The 11542-nt window shown below is 41.9% G+C and overlaps 1 long non-coding RNA gene across 1 annotated transcript; it reads right to left on the reverse strand.

The window, feature by feature from the left end:
• Positions 1-8403: 8403 nt before the first annotated feature.
• Positions 8404-9069, reverse strand: LOC117465230 (uncharacterized). The gene is made up of 3 exons (XR_004554163.2): positions 9049-9069; positions 8753-8905; positions 8404-8680 (listed from the first exon to the last, which is right to left on the reverse strand). It is a non-coding gene; the product is annotated as an uncharacterized lncRNA (long non-coding RNA).
• Between the last annotated feature and the right edge of the window lie 2473 nt (positions 9070-11542).

Below are 11542 nucleotides of genomic sequence, written 5' to 3' on the forward strand. Positions count from 1 at the left end.
CGAAATCATTTGACAGTGAGGGGAATACGGTTTAATTATGAAAACTTCGAGACCGGAAATACTGTTTTCACCCGGTGAGGGTTGACGCTAACTTTACATGGACGATGTGGAGAAAGACATACACGTTCTCTTGGCGAGACCTCAAATAATCTTCGTAATATCTATCAAACTATAGATCCTACACATCCACTGGACGTGGATTCTAAAAGTACAATATACACTTCTCGCTAGAAATCGAATCAAAAAGCATTTTAATGGCCAAACTATTCTACAATTTAGGATTTTCCAGAGAGGGTTATTTGTGAATTTACGACCCTCCGGAGCATTTCCAATTGCAGCAAATTGTTGTTTCTTACACGACCACTAGAGGTGCTAAACTTTAAAACGTGACTATGGGTCGTAATAATCTGCTCGACCTATTTGGTCGTATGAGTTGGAAGACTTGTTGGAAAAAAATTATCCTACTTTCGACATGATTTATTGCCTTAGTTAACAGTTTCCTAATAAGTTTGTTAACTGATCCCAAGTTTTAAGTCTTCTTTAATTCATCATGATGTTCACTTTTGCAATTATTGTCTACTTTAGTGTAAAAAAGCAGGGTATGCTTTAGGGCGTGGCTTCGTTTTAATTGCTAAGTCACTACAAAGACCTGTCAATCAGAAGAGAGGTATAGCACTGTGTTTCCCCCCAAGCTACACAAAAGTAAACCAAGATGGCGAAAATTCAAAACAGTTGTCCACAAACCAATGCCATCCTAGCCACAGCACTTATTTTATATAGTCTACAGTGCTTAAAGATATATAAACAATAATGTTAAATATGCATTCTAAAGTACAACTGCACATTTACTTCATGTCAAATGTAGAAAAAGATTCCAAATCAAATAAGTTCTGATTGACAGTAACTAAGAAAGTGATTATGTACGGGGATAGACATGATTCTTGAATCGTATAGTTACGTATACATCACTAGTTTGGTGGAAGAACTCATCTGGATCACAACCCCCAGGGCTTCCAATAAAAGTTGTAAACTGTTATCGATTGATGCTCATGGATTTTGATCGAGTTTTAAAGCAATCATAGAACTTTTGCTATAGCAAAGTTCAGCCTGGAGACTGCCTCTCTTCTTTTTCTGTCCGACAATCATTTTGTCTTATATCTAGTTGAACTAGCTCTCCCATTACAGATAAGTAAATAAAATGGACAGATGGATATTACAAATCATTTTGTGTCCCAATTTCAAAAATAGAAATGTGCAATCCCTCTTGTTTTTCTGTTTTCTTCTTTGTGCTCATCGCAAGATAAAAACTCAAAGTGCCAAAAAGATGAAATACTGATGCAACAAATCCATCAGAATGAACTTGTTATGTTCATGCGCTATCCCTCTGCCAGCAGACAACCATGAGAGACAATCTGAAGGGGGCAGTGTTGCACCTCTTGTGCTCAGTATCAATCGAGTCATACAGAGTCAGTGTAACTGACACATACAGGGTTCAGTCACCAAATATAATGACAATGTCTTCCGGTGCCATTCATTTGACATTGAAACCACCAGCACCACCACCTGATGATGTCAAAGTAAGGCAAATTATTGAGTAATTACCCAAGGTAATAACCCAAGTTATTAGAGGCAATGTAATCAGTGACAGGCAGGCTGTGAGTTTACTGAAGCCTCATCGTGATCCTGTCCACCTGCTTGAATTGCAGTCATTACAATTAAGAAGTGCATATTAAGTACTCCCAAAAATAGACAAGATGAGTCAGCAAAAATACAGTACAAGAAAGGAAACGGGCTTTGTGTAAACTGATTACCCCCCCCCCCCCCGTGTCAGAAAGTTGATTTGAGTCATGCACCTAAGAAAGGTTGGAGGTGTAATTACTTGATCTCTTGGTGGCTGCTGGGATAAGGAAAGAAAACGGGGTGACAGATGACAGGGAGTATATATTGTACTCAAATTATCACTGACAAAAATACTTGCAAATAATCACACACACACACACACACACACACACACACACACACACACACACACACACACACACACACACACACACACACACACACACACACACACACACACACACACACACACACACACACACACACACACACACACACACACACACACACACACACACACACACACACACACACACACGTACACGTATGTCAGCCCGCCTCCCATCTGATTCTCTATGGGGTTACATCGATTATACCATTTTGACTAGACGAGTTTGAGCTGTGTTTCCCTGACTGTGTCTTCACAAAAATCCTGACATATTTTGAGACATCGTGACATGAGGATATTATTTATTCTTTGAGTCGGAGCTTATACAATGTTATTTAGAAGAATAATTGCATTTCCACAAGATATTACTTCCTGTTGCATTACTCACTGATGCATTCACTTCACAAGCTTTGACACAGTTAATTTTCTTTTTAAAGTTCTATTTTCCTGCCTCTGTATTGGATTTCATTATTTTTGTAATGTGGCAGAGTGGATGTGGACGCACCGCCATTATGCCAGTAATGAAGCAACTTCTATAAGACCAGAACAGCTCTGCATCATAAGAGCACTTTCGATTGCTTCATTAAATATTTACTTTTGGAGGCAGATTCTTTACACCCCCCACATTTACACTAATTACCCCAATAGAAAAGTTCCTGACGCTCTAGAGTGTAACTTTAGTTAAGCTATTAAATGTCTGTGAACAGATAAATTAGACGAACACATTTTTTGCCTAACCTTATTATAGTACATTTTTATCTTAAGTCTCATGATCCTCATTTTGAGTGTATTGGTATCCTGTTTTATAGCCATGGATGTACAAAGAGCCTTGCCCTGTCTGGACTCCCTAAAACTTGAGATTGTTTCTGTACTATAATTCCTTTTGTGTTTGGGTCCACTTTGCTCCGCTCATCCTTCACATCATGTCATGGCTGTAGAATAATGACACCATCAGGGTTAACAATGGCAACAACAGTTCATGAAGATTTTAAAGAGTAGAAAGTTGTTGGTGAAGAGAAGAACATCGTTGTAGAAGTCACATTGGGCCTTCTGGGAAAAGCAACAAATTAAATGGCGACAGGTCAGGCACGTATACGGCCTCTATATGGGGCTTGTCTGGGTGTTGGCAGGAAGTTGGAACCCAATGCAATAAAGGAGGGAGTTAGGTATATACATTTAGAAAAAAAAATTCAAACAAAAACAGGGGAGGTAAAACAAAAGAAAGAAAATCGGAACGAGTAAAGACCAGGGAGCACACGAGGTACATAGGAACAGATGGGAATCAGACAAGGGCAAAATAACACCACACATCAGGAGCCAGACAGGAACAAAGACTACGAACCGACAGAGAACACAAGGGAAAACAGGTATACTTTATACATACAAGACTAATCAAAGACTAGACACAGCTGGGGAGGGCAGGCAAAACACAGGTGAAAAGAATACAGGATTGAACCCTTTTCAAAATAAAACATAAAACATAAAAACCAAGGTCATGACAGTGCTTTGTGATTCATTATTCTTGATTATACCTTGAAGGCTTAATACCTAGAATGGATTTAACTTCTGTTAGACAGCTATCATACTGAATACATATTTACTGTGAATGTGTGCAAACATGTATGGCATACAGCTGTCTAACAGAATTTAAATTCATTTCTCACTTATTCTGACAATGTACTTAACCCCAAATAAAAGAACCCAATAAAAGAGTTGTTAAATAATAGTGAAGTCACGTTGTAATAACAATAACTCATCCCTCTCGAGTTTTCCTTTTGAGCTTTGCCAAAAGCCACTGTGTCAATGTTGTCCTACTTGGGTTGCCGTCCGGAGTTCTCCAATATGGTGGACCATCTCGCACATGCGCACTGCAGATCGGGCAGAGCTGCAGATCGGGTCGTGACCATGGATGTATAATAAGAACTGGATACAGCGTGGGAGGCGGGGCCTCATTCATTCCTATGAGAGTTGCTCATTAGCGCATGATGATAAAATGGCCCAACTTTTGAGAGAGTGAAACGTCACAGATTACCCGGCATGCCTGAGAAGTACCCGTATGTGCGCTCATAGCACATGCGCAACTTTAACCAACATGCTCGTTCACATCAAGCACGTACATTTGCGTACACGTAACAGCACCGTGCGCTCATGACAGCATGGTAATGGCTTGTTATTATGCAGTTAGCAGCTAGCGGCTAGCTAGTAATTATGCTAATGTACACATCAATCGTTATGTACTTCTATTATGCTGTAACAGGATCTAGTGATATCCAACAGAGCTTCATTTAGCATGAAAGAATTATTGCACTGTATATATATATATATATATATATAAGAAGCTACAGGAACGTTAATCTACGTCGGTAATATTAACTTGATTTAATACAACATTTACGGTACAAGATTTACATCATACAGCCCATGTAGTATAATATTTTACAAATGATGAATTACAGCAAACATGTGCAATATATCCATTATTACAGCTCCGTGGGCTGGCAGTAAGGCGATATGGGTCCGTTGTTATTGTGCATCCATGGGTAAAGAGAAACTCATGTAGTGCTGAACACGTAACATGAACGTGCCGGGCAGCGCGGTCCCGTGGGTTAGATGCGCGTTCATAATGCCGAGGGAAATAACTCTCAGAATAACGTTATTAGCAAATTTTTACAACTTGAGGAACGAATGTTTTTAATAAGGGCTATACAAGTGTTCATACTGGGTTGTTTATTTAGTTTAAAAAAAATTATCCAACGAGTTACAGATCACTCGTTTGGCCAGCACAAATATTTCCATCTGAGTCCGGCGCACTTCCTGGGGGATTGGTAGTGACAGGGAGGGGTTGGAGCGAAGGGGCGGAGCTATCAGAACGACGAGGCTCGGTTCAGTCACACAGTCACAGCCACAGTCAGGTCGAACCAAGTACCCCTCACCAGAGCCATAGAGAGATAAGAGTTACGACACTCTTTGATGTCACCGCCAGCCGGTCACGTGGTTTATGTATGCCGGGATAGTTCAAAACGCACTTCCATGGCAATGCTTCTCTATGGCAAAAACAGCACAAACATGGTCAAAATAGTCATAGATTAAACCAACGCTGTTATTTTTTAAAGATTGCTTTCATATTTACATGATGTGGTTACACTTTGTATGGATTGGCAATATTTACAAGTTTTGTTATTTAACGATATTTTGAGGGGAAAGTGTGGCAGCACAAGCAGGCTATGTTGCTGTCACTGTCAGGGCAGTCACGTTCGTAGTATAGTTGCGCTGCGCTGTCATGTTCTTATATGGGACAGACAGACAGCAGCGATTGCGTTATTGAATGGTAAATATATATATTAAAAAACACACACCCAAGTACTTTTTCAGCTGTAATTGCATTATTGCATACTTTTTATTGACAGTTTTGCATTTGGAGAGGCAGGGTGACAACGGAAAGCTTGGTAGCCTATTACTTAGATACGTTTTACTTTTTTGGAGGTAAACGCTTGTGTTCATGTTAGCATGGGTAGCATGCAGACAGAGCAACAAAAACAGGTTTGTCAACAATAAAAATTAAAATGACGAGGCCACTTTGCCAGGGTGAGGTGATCCAGCGACGAGACACGAGGATTTTACAAATATTTACAAACAACTATTTACAAAAAAGCAACTATTTGCAAAAAAGCAATACAGAACTCTAGTCTAGGGCATCCAGGGGCCTAACCATTTTGAAAAAAACAAGAAGGTTCCTTTGTGAAAGGGACATCCTCTTCATCTGTTTCCTGGGCCCTAAAAAGCAGAGCAGGAATAGGAACAGTGGTGAATAAGGGGAGAGAATACAGTTGGGAGCAGACTGAACAGAGGACATAGCAATATTCATGTTAAAATGTTTGCACAATAAATATTATGGCACTTTCGTTTATATTGCATTTGAATAGATCAGTTGTCATACCATGGTTGGATGTGCAGCAGTTGGATGCTCTCATCGATCCGAGAAGGGGTTCCGGATGTATGGCTTCCCTAAGGACGTAGAGCGAAGGAAGAGATGGATGGCAATGGTCAACAGACAAAACCTGTGTCTGAAAGAGGACAACAACAGCAGAAAACTCTGTCATGTAAGTAATGTTCACAGAGGTGACATGACTTGTTAACATTTTAAAGGGCATCATATTTACAAGTGTAGAGAATTATGACTCTTCAATGACATTTGAAGTGTGCAGTGGAAACTGATCAAACCTACCTACCCACAGGTACACTTTGAAGACGACAGATATATTGGCAACAAATCAGGAGGAAATTTGAGGTTGAGGCCAGATGCTGTTCCAAGAGTATTTATACATCGGCCTAAACCGAAAAGGAGAACATTCACGTCAAGGAGTATGCCTCCAGCTGTCAGGAATAATGACCACACCTATTACTGCACATCAAACATTGGTATGATATATGAAGCTAACAATGTTTCCCATGTTATATAATTCAAGGATAGACTACACTCCTAAGGCAACCTTCAGATTATACAGCTTCAAAAATACCAGGGTTCAGGGATTCTCTGAAGACTCATATACCACATGTACATAATCTACAGATTTCTTCATACTGTAACATTGCCAATAGACGAACTTAGATGAATGTCACTATAGGAGTATAGTGTACCCTTAAATGACAATAGGTGCACATGTAAAGGCAGCATACACATATAACAGCAATTGCCTTGTTATTGTTACAGAGATTCAGGGAGATATTGAGGTGGAGTTCCAAGGGAATGAAAGGGACATCACAGACAGAGAGAGTGAGACAGATGTCAGCAGACTGCCAGGGGCCAGTATGTCAGGGGCCGACAATCAAGAGGCCACCTTACCAGAGATCAGTGTGCCAGGAACCAGTCAGTCAGGGGTCAGCTATGAAGAGGCCAGTTTGCCAGGGTCAGGTGCTCCAGGGACCAGACTGCCAAGGGCCAGTTGTGACCGGCTCACGTGGAGGATCTAATAAGGCAACTGAGAAGGGAGAGATTACTAAGAAAGAGAGCGGAGAGGGCTCTGGTAAACCAGAAGAGGATTAATTCGGAATTTAAAAAAAAAACATTGATTAATCTAAAGTTTCGAAAAATCTTCAACACAGACCAAATTAGAGCACTTGGGCAATCAAAAAAAGGTGGGATACGGTGGGGGAAAGAAACCGTGAAAAAAGCAATACAACTAAGGTTCTGTTGTGGCACTACAGGATATAAAACCCTCCAAGCCATGAATATGCCTCTGCCTGACATCAGGACCATTCAGAGGAGGATGCAGCACGTCAAACTGGAGCCAGGAGTGTTGGGGGAGGTGTTTGATATGCTGAGGCTGAAGGCAGATGGCATGAGTGAGTTGGAGAAGAAATGTGTGCTCACCTTGGATGAGATGTCCATCACCCCTAGCGTGGAGCTGCATCTGGGAACAGGGAGGCTGTTTGGGAACACAACACTACCTGGCCACAAAGGCCAGGCCACTCATGCCTTAGTGTTCATGCTGGCTGGTGCTACTACGCGGTGGAAACAGGTTGTGGCTTACCACTACAGTGGTAATTCTACTGACGGTGCAGTGTACCGGCCCATAATACTCACCATCATTGAAGCAGCGGCATCTATAGGGCTTCATGTGGTTAACATCACCACTGATATGGGGAGCCCCAATAGGGCTATGTGGAAGTCCTTTGGGGTGACCTATGACAAGCCGTGGATAGCACATCCTGTGAAGCCACACCAGCACCTGTACTTCATGCCTGACGTTCCACACGTGGTGAAGAATTTAAAGAGTGCCTTGGTGAATGGTCACGTCATCACCATACCACAGGATGTGGTGGACAAAGAGAAGCTGCCGTCCAGTGTGGTGTCTGTTGGCCCCCTGAAGGATCTGGTGTCATACCAAGAGGGAATGGCCCTAAAACTGGCGCCTAAGCTGTCTAGAGGCGTCCTGGAGCCTAGTCATTTTGAGAAAATGAAGGTCAGTTCAGCAATGCACGTCTTCTCCAAGTCATCAAGTGCTGCCCTGAGGTACATGGTGGCGGAGGAGCACAGACCAGAGTCCTACCTTACCACTGCGTGGTTTTTGGAGACGCTGGACCATTGGTTTGACCTCATGTCGTCACGCAACACTGTTACTGCCCTTAGTCATTTCAAGATGGAGGAGTATGATAAGGCCATCAGCTTCCTCCGGGACTCCATCCATCTGTTTCGGGGCCTGAAGATCGGTCCCAAGGGCAGCTGGAAACCAGTCCAGACAGGACTGGTGATGGCCAACAACAATCCTGGAGGTCCAGCATGACCTGTTGAGACAAGGGCACACATTTGTTCTCACAAGCCGCTTCACTCAAGACTGCCTGGAAAACACATTTTCGTCCATTCGTCTGAAGAACTCTGCCCCAACACCTGTAGAGTTCCAATATGCACTGCGCGCTGTCACCGTGGGCCAGTTCCTATCGCCAGTGCATACTGGCAGTTACGTGGAGGATGGATCAGACCACTTGGCAGACTTCCTGGACACGCAGAACAGCAGCTGCAGTCCTCCTGACGTTCTGAGAGTGGAGCAGCTAGTAGACCTGACAACACCACCTGACATCACTAAAACCGAGTCCTGTGTGCTATACCACCTTGCAGGATACATCGTGAAAAGGGTCATCAGCTTCTCACTTTGTGACAAATGCCAGTGTGCCCTAGTGAAAAATGTCAGTGATGGTGAAAATGAGAGAGCTGGTCTCCTGGTATTTAAAAGGGGTGCACTTTACCGTCCATCAGATGAGGTTTTCACCCTTGTTCAGAACGTGGAGCAGCTGTTCCGTGTGAGGACGAGCGATTCCCTCATGGAGTCCTCAAATGCAGTGTCACAGCTGGAACAAGAAGCCATGTTGCTGGACAGCAACCTGCCCTCATGCCATGACCTGAAGAAAAAAATCCTCTCAACATACATCAGGCTGAGGTTAAAGATTGCATCAAAGTGCATCAGGGCTGAGAGGAAGGATAAACATAAAGGGTATCTTGGCAGCAAGAGTCAGAGTAAGAAGGCAAAGAAGACCCAACAGACCTCTGCACCGAAGGTCATAACATTTAGGCCACTGCCAAACACCTTACTCATTGCCATCGATGTACTTGGCATCTCCATTCCCGGTCCTCCGTCAGCAGCCTCCAGCCTCCTCTTCCTTCAGCAGCAGCACCCTCCAGCAGCAGTACCCTCCTCCAGCAGCAGCCCCCTCCTTCAGCAGCAGCAGCAGCAGCAGCAGCAGCAGCAGCAGCAGCAGCAGCAGCAGCAGCAGCAGCAGCAACAGCCATATGAGGCTGACATATGAGGCTGAATAAAAAAAAGTGCTAATTATTTTTTTTAAAGTGTTTATTTTGTTAAAAATAAACATTTTGGATGCATGACCATGTTTTAGGCTCATCCTTCATTCACTGCTGTAGAGTAGCCTATTCAGTAGGCTATTATTTGTTTAAGTCTGAATAATACCTTTGAAGAACAATCATTAAACTAATGTGTATATTACAATACAAAGGAATCTATCCTAGCATGCCATCAAGCATTAAAAAGTAGCGCTAGGCTAGTTTTACAGTACAGATGAGTTAACACGGAACAGTACTAACAAAAACTAAGTACAGTCAACATGTCACATAATGAAATGTTAGTATATCCCAAAATGCAATGAAATGTTAAATGAAATATTTATCACAAACGCCACCTCATTTCTACTAGTGCTAGCAGTTAAGTCATATCATACAGAAAAAGCCGACTAAGGATGGTCAGGTTCAGCAGATAAAAACCAAAATAACAATAAAAACACATAATCAATCTAAATCCTGTTGTTAGTTACCCAGCATCATTGATATATAAGCTGCTAGCGATTCATTACTGAAATCTTACCTTCAAAGCTGACGAAGTCGCGCTAGCTAACTAGCAGGCAATGCTAGCAAAATTGGTTGTAACAACCAAGATAAAATATAGATAATTACGCTGTGCATATACAAATGAAGACCAGTATAAGCATCATAAAGGGCCTCTGATACAATATAGACAGTTGACAATTCAAAATAGTTCGATATTTCAGCAACTTACCTCTGGAACTAATCGACGCGAATGAGGTCCAACGCCCAAATGACAATATTTTGAACTATTTCGATGTCCATACCCCGGAAGTAGGCGTCGCCATTTTTTACAACTGAGGTCTATGGGAGTGTCGTAACTCTTATATCTCTATGGCTCTGCCCCTCACCATAGATATATATAAACACTAGATGGCTAATGGGAGATTTTCCAGCGTAGCTGACCGGCCGCCATCTTGCTACAGTCAACAGTTACTCTGATTCGCGTTATGGTAGCTGTTGTAAGGTGTGATCTGCACAAAAATACTCTTAACTCGCTGAAATCTTGACTGATTTACAAACGGTTTGGTTTATTATAAACATTATTAGCATGGCTATGATACAGGATGCTTGGACATGTTGAAATTGCAGCTTTTCTTTGTGTATGTGGTTGTATTTATTAGCTGGCTAATAACAAGAGGCTGTGAGTGAGACCTAGTATTACAAAGTTCACCCAGCAACTTTACACCAGTGGGAGAGGCAGAACTGCTGTTTCTTTTCAACATAACTTAAGTTACACATGATTTCTTCCAAGTGGTTTGGCTTGTTAAAAATATCTTGCATTATGATACAGGAATTTGCTGGCTTTGTGTTTACAGAAGTACCTGACTATGCCGGACTTTTGTGCAGCCTACGGATGCTCCAATCGCCGCTGTCTGCAAACAAGAACCCGTGGGATCACCACATATTGTTTGCTCAGTCTAATAAACCCATAACATGGTTGTGAAAGAATACCAAAGCTGAGCTGGACGATGATTGATTGTTGGTGTGCCATGTGTCACCGTGTGTCTTATTGGTTTTGTGTTTTACTGTATTTTATTGTGTGCAGCTGGTCCTTATCTCCAAGACACATTTAAAACAAATAACCTTGAACCTTGAAGCCCCATCTCTCCCGACCTGCTCCTGCTTCCTACATCCCCTCCACACCACACCAAGTTGTTCTTCTTAATAATAATAATACATTTATGTTGGGGGGCCACCTTTCATAACACCCAAGGACACTTTACAGGGGCATAGGGGCGATATAGGGAACAATTTAAACAGTTGATTTTGTGATATATCAGCCGGGGTGAGACAAGACAAACCACAAATGGACTACAGAAGGACACAAAAGGACACATGGTACAGTTTATATTATTCTTGGTCTTTTTTCAATAACATATTTCAAAGGTTCTGGATTTGTTTACAAATCTAGAAACTAAATACAAAACTAGGATGATATGAAGATCTCATGTCAAAAATAATTGTGATAAATTAGACAGAACTGGCCCGTCTGTGAGCACATATTATGTTGGTTTGGTTCTTCTGATAAAGGTGTGAATAACTAAATAATATACCAACATATGCTATTGTCATTAGTTGTGTCCCTATTCTTCAAGCTAAGGCATTGCTAAATTAACAACTCTTGGCTTACAGAGTGGTAACATGAGACCGATTTTTATATA

Source organism: Pseudochaenichthys georgianus, chromosome 19 (assembly GCF_902827115.2).
Source record: "Pseudochaenichthys georgianus chromosome 19, fPseGeo1.2, whole genome shotgun sequence".
NCBI classification, from domain to species: domain Eukaryota; kingdom Metazoa; phylum Chordata; class Actinopteri; order Perciformes; family Channichthyidae; genus Pseudochaenichthys; species Pseudochaenichthys georgianus.